Consider the following 18,197-nt stretch of genomic DNA (forward strand, 5'->3'; position numbering starts at 1 on the left):
TCATATAGACCCCTCAAAATGACTTCAAATGAGATGTGGTCCCTGAAAAAAAATGGTGTTGTAAAAATGAGAAATTGCTGGTCAATTTTTAACCCTTATAACTCAATAACAAAAAAAAAAATTGGTTCCAAAATTGTGCTGATGTAAAGTAGACATGTGGGAAATGTTACTTATTAAGTATTTTGCGTGACATATGTCTGTGATTTAAGGGCATAAAAATTCAAAGTTGAAAAATTGCGAAATTTTCAAAATTTTCGCCAAATATCCGTTTTTTTAACAAATGAACGCAAGTTATATCGAAGAAATTTTACCACTATAATGAAGTACAATATGTCATGAGAAAACAATGTCAGAATCGCCAAGATCCGTTGAAGCGTTCCAGAGTTATAACCTCATAAAGGGACAGTGGTCAGAATTGTAAAAATTGGCCTGGTCATTAACGTGCAAACCACCCTTGGGGGTGAAGGGGTTAAAGATCATGCTACCATCTTTGAATGTTCTTTTCCTTCATACACATTTATTGTATACCTACAAATCATTGTTTAAAAAGAAAAGAGACACACACATGTACAGTACTTACATCTTTAAGTGTCAGGGGCTCTTATTATCCTATCAATATTTCTTGAACATGTAATAAATATATCGAGTGAGAAAAATCTCTTTAAAGTTATTTAAGCCCTAAAAAAAATCTTGTATGTACAATTTTTGCCATTGCAATCCACAAGAGGTAGTGCAGTGCCGGTGTGAAAAAGGGCAGATAAAAAAGTGATGGCTACCACAATGTCACTATTCATACACCATGCATTACACTTTATACACCACTGTGTAAAGTCTGGTGAAATCAGCAATACGCTTCATTGGGCAAAGATGAGAAATCATTCAACTTTTTTGGTGCAAGGAAAATATAACTTCCTTAATAGTGGATTATCTGGAGTACTTATTGACAACTACACTGCTCAACATTGAAATTTCAACACTAAGGAAATGGGCTCATGTTAAGTGTCTGCTGCAGACATAGCTGCACCATTTCTGCTTTTGACAGGAAAAATGTAGCGTAAAATATGAAAGTTTCTCCTGCATTTTGTTGCATTTTTTATGTGTTTTTTTACATGTGTTTCTGTTGCAGATTTTTCTTCACTCTTTTGCATGGGTGACATCTGCAGCTAAAAAATGCTAAAAGAACTGACATGCTACAGATCTAAATCTGCTGTATATCTGGAATGAAATCAGGAATGTAATTCGATTTACAAGTACTAAGAAATCCTTCATGTTTTGTGACAAAACTGAGCAGGAAAAAAATGGCAAAAATGCTTTGTATGTATAAATCCTAAGCAGGAAAGTGAAGGAGATATGAAAATTCACAGGATTAAGTAACATGTTAATGATATGCAAATGATAACAAATGGAAGCAAAATTATTTTTAACTATCAATTTATTCAGAATGAACTATGAATGCCATTCTCTGAAATAAACAAACTTGCAGACCTTGGCATGCTATTTATGAGTTTATTATTGGCTGTCTGAGGAATGATATGCCACCCAGAATGCACTTAGGAGTAGACATGATCGAATATGTTCAACTACCTCCATATTTGGCAAGCTATAGCGCTTACCGAAGAAGCTGCAGCGGAAACCCGGATACCTGGAGCGCTGCCGATAATCAGGTTTCCGGCGCCGCAGCTGCATGTGTCACGGCTCTGTGACAGTCACAATACATGCATCGAGAGCCTGTGTGTTATGACTGTCACACAGCCGCGACACATAAAAATAATAATCTTTATTTTTATATAGTGCTAACATATTCCGAAGCGCTTTACAGTTTTTCACACATTATCATCACTGTCCCCGATGGGGCTCACAATTTAAATTCCCTATCAGTATGTCTTTGGAATGTGGGAGGAAACCGGAGGTAACCACGCAAACATGGGGAGAACATACAAACTCCTTGCAGATGTTGTCCAAGGTGGGATTAAAACCCAGGACTCCAGCGCTGCAAGGCTGAAATGCTAACCACTAAGCCACTGTGCTGCAGCTGAAGCGCCGGACATCTGATTATCGGAGTGCTCCAGGTATCTGGGTTCCCGCTGCAGCTTCTTTGGTAAGCGCTATAGCTTGCCGAATATGGAGGGAGCCGAACATATTCACTCACGTCTACTTAGGAACACAGATCATTTAGACTTGGTGCTGGCTCTTTGCAATAGCCAACCAATTAAATCTTAGATGTAAACAATGGGAGATAAGTCCAGAGAAGATGGACCAGGCTAATTTGCAGTGTCTACAGTTTTAAACATGACAAAAACAGATTTTTAGACATGCTTATTATATTAACTCATTACTCTTTCCTCAAGTTGTAGCCTTCTTACATTTCTTCTCAGAACCTGATCTATTCTGTCAGTTTTACATCCACTCCACACACTCAGTAACGGATTGTTTCTGGCTACAGTATATACTGTCAATGGCTCGTGACCGGATCATGATGCTTTATATGAATATACTTATATTTTATGAAATATGGCCAGACAATATTAGCACTTTTTACCTCTCTGACTGATTGTAAGCAGAACTTTCACTTCTCTTGTTTGAGTTGTTGAGTATTATGTTACTCTGTGATGCCTGATATTGTATGTTCAAGTACCCGCTGAGTGGTAAAGTGCTGAGCAATAGCTTATTTGTTCTTTCTCCAAGAAAAATGTAATGCAATCTCATATATTATGAGATAAGACTGGTCTTGACATTCAAAATATATAATGCAAAACATATAATCCTGTCCACGCGATATATGATAATTATATGATTGCTAGAGACTAAAAATGGGCAAATTTACATGAAGGGCTCTGGTTCTTTGACCTGGTGAATATTCTCTGCCCATGGGATGGGAGGCTCTCAAATGTCTTATTACCTTCTGGAATCCCAGATGCTGCTTTATATTATCCGGCTGGTGTTACATCATCATTGCAACGGGCTGCACTCAGCATTGCAATTGGCCTGGATAATAAAAAGCCAGGCCAGAATCTCGCAAATCCAACCATTTCTACTAGGGACCCATAGCTAGACCTTGTAGAATATTTAAAAGTAGTTGAACATGCACTTTGCTATAACATTCAATGTCTATGAACCTGACAGAAATTGCCAAATACAGCAAGCAAATGTTTGTGTTAATCTTATAATCATTAATTGGGATTTGTTAGAATAAAAAATAAAATAAAGAAAATTATAAATAAATTACTAAAATAATTTCATTTTAAAATCCCACTTGTTTTGTTTAAAGAGGAAATCATTATACTGAATGAAAATATCTGCTGTATTGCTACAATGAAACGTCCTAGATTTTAATAGGACTAGTGTATATGAGCATGTGCAGCAGGAAACTCTACTGCTATGACCTGCAGGTAACCAGGATAGGCCAGCCGTGTGAACAGTCACTTATAGCAACCCTGGTATCTCTAGTGTGAGATCAAAACATCCACTGGAAACACATTTTCCTACACATGAAGTGACGGGGAAGGAGCATCTTACTGCTTATTGTCAAAGGCATCTGCCCTATCAATATTCCATCTTTCTGTCAGTGTAACAAGGTGGTGGTCACTTTTATTACCTCCATAGACTGAAAAAGTGGGATTTGCTTATTAACTGTATTCAGGAATTTTTAGATTGTGATATTTTGCCTATTTGTTAGATTCTTTTTTCTATTCCTGGAAAACTCCTTTATGTGGTACAGTAACGCATAATCCAAACCATTGCTTTATTCAAATTCTTCCTTAAAGTGTTGTGTTTGGTGGATGGACCTACAGAAAAGAAGACATAGTTATCAATCAACTATCCTGAGATGAATATCGATAACAGAACAATCGCTTTGAAGCATTTTTACTTGTGTGGAATCTGTTATTTTTATATTTGCACAGAATGTTTAAATAGTAATAAAAGTAAACTTTAAAAAGAATCAGCTTTGATTTTAAGGCAGCATGCAAGGTAAAAAAAACAGCTATTCCAAATGATTTTGGAGCAAATTAAAAACTTAATAAGATATGCAATGTGTTCACAAAAGAACTGAATGTAATATCTGAGTGATAGTCTGAAGCTGAAGTGGAAATGTTATAGCTAAAATATGATAAATGATTTATTGTTTTTGAGCAAGTGTCCTTATTGCTACTATGCACATCAAATGAGATCTTGGTCAAATTGTTTCTGAAGGCAATAGATTTGAGTGTAATGAGCCTTTATCTTCCGACATTTTTATAACAGTACCACTGGATGATATAGTGTATACATCATAAATAGCACTGAAGCAAGTGATATTTAAACAACTGAATTTCAAGGAAATAAAACCAGACTTTGATTGAAAAATATTCTGTAACTTCTATCTTTTAATACCTTCACAGCTACAAAGGTGTTCACACAGCTAAATATTTCAAATACTTATTTTCAGATTTAGCAGCTGATCCATGGTTCTTGCTGTAAAGCTCTAAACCATGTGAAAATCAGGCATGCATTTTTACTGCAAATTGCTATGGTTTTGTGATCTAAAAAAGCTTCACTTGTGCTAGCTGCATAAAAGCTGCTATTTTTGGTAAAACTTTGGTTTAATATCTGTGCAGCAATGACCCCAACCTAACCATTACATATTAATAAACAAAGATATGTGATTAGAAAATGTATTCCTGTATTCAGGGCATGAATTGTATGGTGTAGTGGGGTGTTTCTAGTCCTCCTGTAATCACAGTATGAATCATACGGTGTAGTGGGGTGTTTATAGTCCTCCTGTAAGCAGAGTATGAATTGTATGGAGGAGTGGGATGCTCCCAGGGCTCCTGTAAATAGGAATATGAATCGTATGGCGTAGTGGGGTGTTTCTAATCCCCTGCAGTCAGAGTATGAATTGTATGTTGGAGTGAGGTGCTCTCAGGACTCCTGCAATCAGAGGATGAATCATATGGTGTAGTGGGGTGCTCCTAATCCTCCTGTAATCAGAATAATAATCGTATGGTGTAGTGGGGTGTTTCTAGTCCTCCTGTAATCAGAGTATAATTCGTATGGTGTAGTGAGGTGTTTCTACTCCTCCTGTAATCAGAGTATGAATCATATGGTGGAGTGGGATGTTCCTAGTCCTCCTGTAATCAGAATATGAATCATATGGTGGAGTGGGGTGTTTCTAGTCCTCCTGTAATCAAAGAATGAATCGTATGGTGTAGTGGGGTGTTTCTAGTCCTCCTGTAATCAGAGTATGAATCATATGGTATAGTGAGGTGTTTCTAGTCCTCCTTTAATCAGAGTATGAATCGTATGGTGTAGTGAGGTGTTTCTAGTCCTCCTGTAATCAGAGTATGAATCGTATGGTGTAGTGAGGTGTTTCTAGTCCTCCTGTAATCAGAGTATGAATCATATGGTGTATTGAGGTGTTTCTAGTCCTCCTGTAATCAGAGTATGAATCATAAGGTATAGTGAAGTGTTTCTAGTCCTCCTGTAATTAGAGTATGAATCGTATGGTGTAGTGGGGTGTTTCTTGTCCTCCTGTAATCAGAGTATGAATCGTATGGTATAGTGGGATGTTTCTAGTCCTCCTGTAATCAGAGTATGAATCGTATTCTGTATTGGGGTGCTCCTAGTCCTCGTTTAATCAGAGTATGAATCGTATGGTGTAGTGGGGTGTTTCTAGTCCTCCTGTAATCACAGTATGAATCATATGGTATAGTGGGGTGTTTTTAGTCCTACTGTAAGCAGAGTATGAATCGTATGGAGGAGTGGGATGCTCCCAGGGCTCCTGTAAATAGGAATATGAATTGTATGGTGTAGTGGGGTGTTTGTAATCCCCTGCAATCAGAGTATGAATTGTATGGTGGAGTGAGGTGCTCTCAGGACTCCTCCAATCAGAGTATGAATTATATGGTGTAGTGGGGTGCTCCTAGTCCTCCTGTAATCAGAATAATAATTGTATGGTGTAGTGGGATGCTTCTAGTCCTCCTGTAATCAGAGTATGCATCGTATGGTGGAGTGGGGTGCTCCCAGGACCCCTGTAATCAGAGTATGAATTGTATGATGGAGTGGGGTGCTACCAGGACTCTTGTAGTAAGAGTATGAATCATATTGTGGAGTGGGGTGCTCCTAGTCCTCCTGTAATCAGAGTATGAATCATATGCTGGACTGGGGTGCTCCCAGGACTCCTGTAATCAGAGTATGAATCATATGGTGGAGTGGGGTGCTCCTAGTCCTCCTGTAATCACAGTATGAATCATATGGTGGAGTGGGGTGCCCCCAGGGCTCCTGTGATCAGAATACGAATCATATGTTTTAGGGGGTGGTCCTATTCCTCCTGTAGTCAGAGTATGAAACGTATAGTTGAGTGGGGTGCTCCCGGAACTCCCATAATCAGAGTATGAATTATATGGTGGAGTGGGATGCTCCAAGGACTCCTGTAATCAGAGTATGAATTGTATGGTGGAGTGGGGTGCTTCCATGCCTCCTGTAATCAGAGTTTGAATCGTATGGTGGAGTAGGGTGCTCCCAGGACTCCCGTAATCACAATATGAAATGTATGATGGAGTGGGGTGCTCCCAGGACTCCTGTAATCAGAATATGAATCGTATGGTGGAGTGGGGTGCTCCCAGGACTCCTGTAATCAGAGTATGAATTGTATGGTGTAGTGGGGTGCTCCTAGTCCTCCTGTAATCAGAATATGAATTGTATGGTGTAGTGGCGTGTTTCTAGTCCTCCTGTAATCACAGTATGAATCATACGGTGTAGTGGGGTGTTTCTAGTCCTCCTGCAAGCAGAGTATGAATCTTATGGAGGAATGGGATGCTCCCAGGCCTCCTGTAAATAGGAATATGAATTGTATGGTGTAGTGGGGTGTTTCTAATCCCCTGTAATCAGAGTATGAATTGTATGGTGGAGTGATGTGCTCTCAGGACTCCTGTAATCAGAGGATGAATCATATGTTGTAGTGGGGTGCTCCTAGTCCTCCTTTAATCAGAATAATAATCGTATGGTGCTGTGGGGTGTTTCTAGTCCTCCTGTAATCAGAGTATAAATCATATGGTGGAGTGGGGTGCTCCCAGGACTCCGGTAATCAGAGTATGAATCGTATGGTGGAGTGGGGTGCTACCAGGACTCCTGTAATAAGAGTATGAATCGTATAGTGGAGTGGGGAGCTCCTTTTACTCGTGTTATCAAAGTATGAATCATATGGTGGACTGGGGTGCTCCCAGGACTCCTGTAATCAGAGTATGAATCATATGGTGGAGTGGGGTGCTCTCAGGGCTCCTGTGATCAGAATATGAATCCTATGTTTTAAGGGGTGGTCCTAGTCCTCCTGTAGTCAGAGTATGAAATGTATAGTGAGTGGGGTGCTCCCGGGCCTCCCATAATCAGAGTATGCTTTGTATGGTGGTGTGGGATGCTTCAAGGACTCGTGTAATCAGAGTATGAATCGTATAGTGGAGTGGGGTGCTCCAAGGACTCCTGTAATCAGAGTTTGAATCGTATGGTGGAGTGGAGTGCTCCCAGGACTCCCGTAATCACAGTATGAATCATATGATGGAGTGGGGTGCTACCAGGACTCCTGTAATCAGAATTTGAATCGTATGGTGGAGTGGGGTGCTACCACTACTCCTGTAATGAGAGTATGAATCTTAGGATGGATTGGGGTGCTCCCAAGACTCCTGTAATTAGAGTATGAATCGTATGATGGAGTGGGGTGCTCCAAGTCCTCCTGTAATCAGAGTATGAATCGTATTGTGGAGTGGGGTGTTACCAGGCCTCCTGTAATCAAATTGTGAATTGTATGGTGGAGTGGGGTGGCTTCTAGTCCTCCTGCAATCAAAGTATGTATCATATGGTGGAGTGGGGTGCTCCCAGGCCTCCTGTAATCAAAGTGTGAATAGTATGGTGGAACAGGATGCGACCAGGCCTCCTCTATTCAGACTATGAATCATCTGATGAAGTAGGATACTACCAGGCCAGCACATATGAACCTAGAAGACTTAGAATCAATGCCGCTTCTGCCTGCTCTGCATTTGCATGCCATGGTTCACTCTTTTGCAGCATTTGTGAAGCATTTTCCTAGGGGTTGCTCCTGCCACAAGTTGACTGTATAGTATACATTCCTCAGCAATGAAATTACATCACATAGAGGGTACAGTAATGGGATTACAAAAATCACTGGATCGATAAACATATTAGTGATCTCCAAAGGAACAAAAAAAATTGAAACAATATTTAAAAAAACATCTCAATAAGAATTATGAGCACCAGAAATACACCCACTTGCATGGTATAAGTGAGGGTATTAATTGTTTTTTTCTTACACTTATTACACTGGAGTAATTGCATCCTATGGATCTAAATTTTGAATGTGAAGTTTTGAATTTCCTGTAATCTGATTGAAATACTTTATTTTCAAATTTTCTACTTTTAGGATCAGATATTAACTTTTGTTTGTACTTCACTATATAGACAACAATTGAGTCCCCGTATTTGAATTGCATGGGCTATTTGTAAGTTATTCATGATATTTGTTAATGGGAAAAGGTTCTTAATGCAGTGAATTAAACATGATACTATTGATTTGATTGTTATTGGTCATTTATACTCATGAACATGAAATAAGATGAAATCATGTAGTGGACAGAGGGATTTTTAAGGATCCCATCTGTTTCCTGTCTGATATACATTTGAAGAAGGCTTTTGAGATAGGTTTTTCTCTGCTGTGGATTTGTTTGTGATTCCATTTCCTGGACACGTGCATCACTGATCTCCAGAGTGCCTACTGAACCTCTTTTAATATTTATTGGTAGGATCCCAAAAGATGGGTCTTCTCATGCATATATCATGTGTTTTGAAAAGGGGGATAAATACCTTTTCTGTGAAAATCCTGTAAACAAAAACAGATTTGTAATTGTCACTAGTCAGCGATATACATATATAAAAGGCTAAAGCTTTTAAAAAGCACTAAAAGGTTTAAGAAAAATTTAAATAACTTCAGAAAGAGAAAATAAAATTCATAGTGTACATGCATTATGATATATGACAGGAAACACAAAAAATGAAACACAAAAATTGATGGTATGGTGTGGTTTATGGGGTGCAAAGATAGTGGGGCCATTCTTCATCAATGGAAACCTCAATACCACTGGATATCTGAAATTGCTACATGATGATGTGTTGCCCTCTTTATGCACTGAAGATGGCACGTTCCCTGAGTTTTTCCAGCAAGATGGTACACCACCACATTATGAGTGTCAGGTCCAAGCATTCCTATAAGAACAGTTTCCTGGAAAGTGGAATGGTCATTGTGGGTCAGTTAAATGGCCACCAAGGTCTCCCCATCTGACCCCATTAAACTTTTATCTTTGCGGTCATCTGAAGGCAATTGTCTATGCTGTGAAGATATGAGATGTGCAGCATCTGAAACAACAGATACTGGAAGCCTGTGCTAGCATTTCTTCTGCAGTGTTGCTATCAGTGTGTCAAGAGTGGGAGGAGAGTGTTGCCTTGACAATCCAACACAATGGGCAGCACTTTGAACACATTTTATAAGTGGTCATAAACTTGTAAATAACTCATGAAAGAATAAAGTTATGTTAAAACCAAGCACACCATTGTTTTTCTTGTGAAATTCTCAATAAGTTTGATGTTTCACATGACACTCTTCCCATTGAAAAAAAAAAAATTGGATCCAAAATGGCCGACTTCAAAATAGCCACCATGGTCACCACCCATCTTGAAAAGTTTCCCTCCTAACATATACTAATGTGCCACAAACAGGAAGTTGATATCAACAACCATTCCCATTTATTTTAGGTGCATCCATATAAATGGCCCACCCTGTATATACACTGCTCAAAAAATAAAGGGAACACTAAAATCCCACATCCTAGATATCACTGAATGAAATATTACAGTTGTAAATCTTTATTCATTACATAGTGGAATGTGGTAAGAGCAATAAAACCTAAAAATGATCAATGTAAATCACAACTAATATCCCACGCAGGTCTAGAGTTGGAATGATGCTCAAAATCAATGTGGACAATGAAGTTACAGGCTGATCCAACTTCAGTGGAAATGTCTCAAGACAAGGAAATAATGCTCAGTAGTGTGTGTGGCCTCCACTAGCCTGTATGACCTGTCTACATGGCCTGGGCATGCTCCTGATGAGGCGGTGGATGTTGTCCTGAGGGATCTCCTCCCAGACCTGGACTAAAGCATCCACCTACGCCTGGACAGTCTGTGGTGCAATGTGAAGTTGGCGAATGGTGCAAGACTTGATGTCCCAGATGAATTCAATTGGATTCCAGTCTGGGGAATGGGCGGGCCAGTCCATAGCTTCGATGCCTTCATCTTGCAGGAACTGCTGACACACTCCAGCCACATGAGGTCTGGCATTGTCCTGCATTAGGAGGAACCCAGGGCCAACCGCACCAGCATATGGTCTCACAAGGGGTCTGAGGATCTCATCTCATCTCGGTACCTAATGACAGTCAGGCTACCTCTGGCGAGCACATGGAGGGCTGTGCAGCCCTACAAAGAAATGCCACCCCACACCATTACTGACCCACTGCCAAACCGGTCATGCTGAAGGATGTTGCAGGCAGCAGATCACTCTCCATGAAGTCACCAGACTCTGTCATGTCTGTCACATGTGGTCAGTGTGAATCTGCTTTCATCTGTGAAGAGCACAGGGCGCCAGTGGTGATTTTGCCAATCCTGGTGTTCTGTGGCAAATGCCAAGCATCGTGCACGGTGTTGGGCTGTGAGCACAACTCCCATCTGTGGATGTCAGGCACTCAGACCATCCTCATGGAGTCAGTGTCTAACTGTTTGTGCAGACACATGCACATTTGTGGCCTGCTGGAGGTCATTTTGCAGGGCTCTGGCAGTGCTCCTCCTGTTCTTCCTTGCACAAAGGCTGAGATAGCGGTCCTGCTGCTGGGTTGTTGCCCTGCTATGGCCCCCTCCCCATCTCCTGGTACACTGGCCTGTCTCCTGGTGGTGCCTCCAGCCTGTGGAAACTACGCTGACACACACAGCAAACCTTCTTGCCACAGCTCACATTGATGTGCCATCCTGGATGAGCTGCACTACCTGAGCCATTTGTGTGGGTTGTAGAGTCTGTCATTTGCTACCATGAACTTGTGTGAAAGCACAAGCAACATTCAAAAGTCACCAAAACGTCAGTCAGATAGCATTGTTACTGAGATGTGGTCTGTGGTCCCCACCTGCAGAACCACTCCTTTATTGAGCGATACTTGATAATTGCAAAAAATTCCCATCTGCTGTCTATTCCATTTGCACAACAGCATGTGAAATTGATTGTCAAACAGTGTTGCTTCCTAAGTGGACAGTTTGATTTCACAGAAGTTTGACTTACTGGAGTTATATTCTGTTGTTTAAGTGTTCCCTTTATTTTTTTGAGCAGTATATATATATATATATATATATATATATATATATATATATATACATATATATATATATATATATATATATATATATATACATATATATATATATATATATATATATATATATATATATTTAAAAAGATATACATTGTGTTCCAAATTATTATGCAAATTGGATTTAAGTGGACGGTATTGTGTCTCAGGACTCATTGTATCACTGAAGTCAATCTTAAACACATGTGATAATTAGTTTTTCAGGTGTTTCTAATTTAAGGAAAACTATTTAAAATGATGCACATTGTTAAGCAGGCCACAGGTTTCAAGTAATATGGAAAATAAAAAGGATCTCTCTGCTGCTGAAAAGCGTTAAATAGTGCAATGCCTTGGACAAGGATTGAAAACATTAGATATTTCACGAAAGCTTAAGAGTGATCATCATACTGTGAAGAGATTTGTGACTGAAACAGAGCACAGACAGAGTTCATGCAGATAAAGGCATAATGAGAAAGGTTTCTTCCAGACAAATTCATTGGATTAAGAGAGCAGCTGCCAAAATACCATTACAAAGCAGCAAACAGTTATTTGAAACTGCTGGTGCCTCTGGAGTCCCTCGAACCTCAAGGTGTAGGATCCTTCAAATGCTTGCTGTGGTGCATAAACCTACTATTCGGCCACCCGTAAACAGTGTTCACAAGCAGAAACAGTTGCAGTGGGCCCAGACATACATGAAGACTAATTTTCAAGCAGTCTTGTTTACTGATGAGTGTCGAGCAACCCTGGATGGTCCAGATGGATGGAGTAGTGGATGGTTGGTGGATTGCCACCATGCCCCTACAAGGCTGCAATGTCAGCAAGGATGTGGAGGAGTCATTTTTGGGCCGGAATCATGGGGAAGCAGCTGGTAGGGCCCTTTAAGGTTCCTGAAGGTGTGAAAATTACGTATGCAAAGTATATAGAGTTTCTGACTGACAGCTTTCTTCCATGGTATGAAAAGCAGAAACATGCCTTCAGGAGCTAAATCATCTTCATGCATGACAATGCAACATCTCATGCTGCAAAGAAAACCTCTGAGTCATTGGCTGCTATTGGCATAAAAGGAGATATGCCAAGAGTGTGCAAAGCAGTCATCAAAGCAAAAGGTGGCTACTTTGAAGAACCTAGAATATAAGACATAATTTCAGTTGTTTCACACTTTTTTGTGAAGTATACAATTCCACATGTGTTAATTCATAGTTTTGATGCCTTCAGTGTGAAAGTACAATTTTCATAGTCATGAAAATACCGAAAAATCTTTAAATGAGAAGGTGTGTCCAAACTTTTTTTCTGTACTGCACATAAGGCATATAACAGTGGCACTTTAATTGATAAAATACATTTTTGTGCTATATGTACAATATCTCCTTTATAGTTTTTTATTCCAATTTAGCTGATGATATGTACATTTTCCAATGAAAATGGCAAATTCCTTAATTAGTTGGTATAAATCTATGCTTACTATACAATTTTGTTAATATATGCACTGTGGTTCAATCTATAACAATCTGGGATCTTTGTTAGATCTAACAAAGATAATGGATTGGTAAAGCATGATGGGTATATTAGGTCCTCCATAATAAGAGATATATTGAAGTGTATAGCTGTTCTCCGCTTTGGCTAAGATTTCATAAAAAAAATTGGGGCAACTTCCTCTATTGAATTGTGTCATACTGGAGTTTATTTAAAATTTTGTTTTATTAGCACAATCCTTGACTGTGCTATTTTGAACCCCATGACATATTTTCCCAGAGATAGAACAACCTCTCTTTGAATTATGAGAAGCCAAAAAAAATTATCAAAATGATTAATTTTTTCAATAAAAGCATATTTTTGCTTCCAGGTTAAATCAATTTTCCATGTTGCTTTAAAAACTTTTTGGTATTAAATTGATGTGACACAATATGTTATAACCTATGTTTTGAAAGTTCTAAAAAAAGATTGAAAAGAACACCTGCATATATAATCTAGCTACATTATTAGTTCTTCATTACAGTGCCGGCTAGCTAAAAGCTTCAGTGACACTCATTGCATGAACGTACAAACAGCTGTTAAACAAAAGCTAAGCTCCATTTCAATTATATCACTTGTATATTGTTCATTTATAATCAAAATGACAAAAAATAAAAAGCATTTATTCAGATAGAATTCTAATTTTTGAAAACTGTTCTTGAAATGGAAAAATTGTGATGTGGGTAATTATAGATTTTGGTTCATGTTTGCCTTTTTTTTCAAAAGCTAAGTTCAATTTTTTCTTTTTTTTATTTAGAATGAAAAGTATAATTTTAAACATTATTTTATTAACTATCAATCACAAGAAGTTTAACCCTTACCACCCAAATTATGTTTTCATCTTCCTTAAAAAGGACACATTTTTCAATTCTGACACAGGTCAATTTATGTGGTAATAACTTTGAAAAGCTTAAACATATCTCAGTGATTCTCAGATTGGATTTTTTTGTGAAACATTTTACTTCACAGTAGTAAATTTGGATTGAGATGAATTGTGTCTATTTATGAAAATATTGAGTATTTGATTAAAAAAAAAAGTTGGGTCCTTAAGCCACATAGTCATACCACACAAAATAGTTCATAAATAACATATATCTAATGTCTGCTGTACATAAGCATCATTATTGAAATTATTTTTACTTTTATTAGGATGTTAGAATTTTTAAAATGTAGTTTCAATTTTTCATTTTCTCAAAGCTAAAAGGAGAAATTGTATACAAAAATTTCCAATTTCTCCTGAATATAACTATTCTTGATATGTGGTTATAAACTTTGGTTTGGGCACAATTTAGTTTTCAGAATAGAAGGAGAGTTATTAGGATTTTCGAGCATTAATTTGGCTGGTATAGATTGCAGATGATGTTGTGTATGCAGAGTCCCCGAAGTTGAAAAACAGCTCATATCCCCAACAACTTATCCCATTATGGAAACTACAGCACTGAAGAAATGTATAGATGTATGTGATGACCATGATAAATCTACAGATGCTGCACAAAGTTTTATATTTTATTGATTTGTAAATATTATGGTGTTTTTTTTTTTTTTTTAAATGCTTTTTTACTCCGAATTTCACATTTTCATAAATGTAACAAGAGAAATTGCAGAAAGGTCCGTTTTCTCATGAGTATGCCGATATCCCACATGTGGTTGGAAACTACTGCTTGCCCTCAAGAAATTTATAGATGTTTGTGAAGAACATGTTTAACTTACACGTGCATCACAGAAGTTTATAATACTATGTACCCCATGGCCATACTGCCACTGTTGCCACGCTTGGCCCAAGGCCTCCCAGCCTATGGGACTTTTAGCAATGGTGTAGTCTTCCGCTTTTGGTGGTACACCCCTCAGCAATTAATTGCAGTAAACCAAGACATTTAACTTTTCAGTAGTCCAAAGGGGATGTTCTCCAGCACTAAAGTAAAGTAGTTAAAACTTTTAATTATACAGGATAAAAAAAAACTCCACAATGTGCACATAATAAGAAAAAACAAAAACATAATGCTTATGTGTTTTCGATAGAAAAACCCTTAATCAAAGCTTTGAAGAGGGGTTTTCCTACCCAAAGTGTGTAAGAATTATGTTTTTTTCTATATGTGTACATTTGTATGTGGACTTTTTTTATCCTACATGATTAAAGGCTAAGATTTAACTACTTTAATTTGGTGCTGGAGAACATCCACTTTTGGACCATTGAGAGCTATTTGATCTGGAAGTTAGACCAGTTAATACTCTGCAAACCACGCCCAGACATCGGGATGTCTACCCTGGAGGTTTCCTGGGATTCTTACACAGGAGTGGTGAGCGGAATTTATACCATTTTAGATTCATTGTATTTAACTGTGCAAGCTTGTTTTGCCACACTTGTCTAACTTGTGAAATTGGAGATACATATATGCAAACAATTATTACATGTAGGTATAGCTGAATTTTCCTTTTTGCCATGTGAATAATGGCAGTGCCTAGCAATTTTGGCTTACGTCATATTTTTTCAGAGTTGGCTAATATTATATTTGTGTCAAAAATGTATGCAAAACTTAAACATGGCATGGGCAATAAATGTGATAGGACTGCCAATGTATGTTTCATCTCAGCAAACAATGGCAGTAAAGACACTGTCTGTGATAATAGCGCTTTAAGCCAGGTCAAATGTCAAGGTTGAAATGAGTCAGGAGGAGGAGGTGGACAAATGGCGCTGGTCATTTCACACACAAAGGCACTGCCATCTTAATCAGTGGTAAGCATGACGATGATGATGATTATGCTGTGGCGGGCAAAGCCTGTGAATCAGACCAGTGTGATGAGGAATTAAAGTAATCAGAGATGGAGGTTGCCAGCACTGGCATACACCGCAATCAGCTTTCTGCAGTTATCTCTGGAGAAAGTGATGCCGCACTTGTTTTTGATGGCATATCTGAAAGGTCGGGTTACAGTGGTGGCAACATGCGGGTTTATCATGTGTGGAAGTTCTTTTGCACATTGCCACCACACAATTCTTTTGCACTCTGCTGGCTCTGTAAATGGAAATTATGCACTGGATGTCATGAATCTTATGGACTAGGCATGACAGCTCACCATCTAAACATAAATGGATATCACCTGCTTGGTAAGGTCATGCTAACCAGCAATCGGCACAAACCTCAAGTTGATCTCTTCAGTTAAGGTAGCTTCACACTAAGCGACGCTGCAGCATCGCTGTTTGGTCGCTGGAGAGCTGTCACACAGACAGCTCTCCAGCGACCAACGATGCCGAGGTCCCCGGGTAACCAGGGTAAACATCGGGTTGCTAAGCGCAGGGCCGCGCTTAGTAACCCAATGTTTACCCTGGATACCAGTGTAAAATGTAAAAAAACAAACACATACTCACCTTCACGTCCCCCGGCGTCTGCTTCCCTGCACTGACTGAGTGCCGGCCCTAACAGCAGAGTGGTGACGTCACCGCTGTGCTGTACTTTTACTTTACGGCCGGCACTCAGTCAGTGCAGGAAGCGGACGGCGAGGGACGTGTGACAGACATCAGAGGGTGAGTATGTACTGTTTGTTTTTTTTACTTTTACGATGGTAACCAGGGTAAACATCGGGTTACTAAGCGTGGCCCTGCGCTTAGTAACCCAATATTTTCCCTGGTTACCATTGTAAAACATTGCTGGCATCGTTGCTTTTGCTGTCAAACACAACGATACACGGCGATCTGATGACCAAATAAAGTTCTGAACTTTAACCAATGACCAGCGATATCACAGCAGGATCATGATCGCTGCAGCCTGTCAAACTCAACGATATTGCTATCCAGGACGCTGCAACATCACGGATCGCTAGCGATATCGTTTAGTGTGAAGGTACCTTTACTTGCCACGCTTATCTTTCTGTCAGATAAGCTGCATCATAAGACACCTATACTGAAATCCTATACTCATGCCATGAAGAATAAATCCATAAAAAACACCAAAGAATAATCTTCATGAAAGGGCAAATAAAAATGAGTAAAATTAAGTTCATTAAGGTAATCAACAATAAATAAAAAAAAACACAGGGGCAATAGGGAAGTAAAAAAGAAAAAAAGGTCAGAAGACACAGATGAGGTAGAAAAGTGGCACAGCCTGTACACATACAACAAAGTAATAAATATACAAAAATGGGTACTGGCATATAGGAAAAGTAGGTTATAAAAATATATCAATAATAGGGTAGTATCCCATATACAATAGTAATACAATAATTATTATTATTAAGGTATAGTTATCAGGGCAGGTCATGCAAAAATTGGTAGACATTAAACCAGTTGTGGACACCAAAAAAGATATCATTTTTGAACTGTTCATACAATATAATTTACCTGAAAATTCTGAAACTGCTGTGTTTTTAAATAGGCTTTTTACCACCCATTTATACTTAGATTTCAAGCTGAATTCAGTGTTATAAACATATTTTTCAGGTAACTAAAGGCTGTTTAGTTATCTGATTTGAACCAAATTTGCCATAAAACCAACGCACTTAGGGAAATTTGGCAAAGCCAGCAAATTGTGAGTCTTCAAAGGATCTGGTCATACCTAATTGCTTGAAAAGGTAATTCATGGTTTAAGCTGCGAGAGCCAAAATGATGATCCTGGATCCAATATATAAAGAAGAAGTTTTTATTTTACAATGAGTTTCCATGCCGGACTGGCATCTTTTTAAACCCTTTTCTGCCATTGGACATACTATTCCGTCCGATGGCACATCCCCTGATTTAATGTTGGCTCCAGCGGTGAGCCCGCATCAAAGCTGCGACATGTCAGCTGTATTGAACAGCTGACATGTGCACACAATAGGCGCAGGTGGAATTGCGATCCTCCTGTGCCTATTAGCTAGTTAAATGCAGCTGTCAATCTCTGACAGTGGCATTTAACAAGCACTTCCAGCCATCCAGCCGGAAATGTGCGCATCGCTTACATCAGTAACGTGATCAGGGTCATCGGTGCATTGGCATAACAACCAGAGGCCTCCTGAAAACCTCTATGGTTGTTGATGCCAGATTGCTGTGAGTGCCACCCTGTGGTCGGCGCACATAGCAATGCAGTAATTTTGCTACATAGGAGCGACCTGAGCATCGCTTCTATGTAGCAGAGCTGATCAGGCTATGCCAGCTTCTAGCCTCCCATGGAGGGTATTGAAGCATGGCAAAAGTAGAAAAAAGTTTTAAAAAATATGAAAAAATAAATAAAAAGTTAAATCACCCCCGTTTCACCCCTTTCAAAATAAAATAATAAAAAATCA

The sequence above is a fragment of the Ranitomeya variabilis genome, chromosome 3 (genome assembly GCF_051348905.1).
Source record: "Ranitomeya variabilis isolate aRanVar5 chromosome 3, aRanVar5.hap1, whole genome shotgun sequence".
Classification (NCBI taxonomy): domain Eukaryota; kingdom Metazoa; phylum Chordata; class Amphibia; order Anura; family Dendrobatidae; genus Ranitomeya; species Ranitomeya variabilis.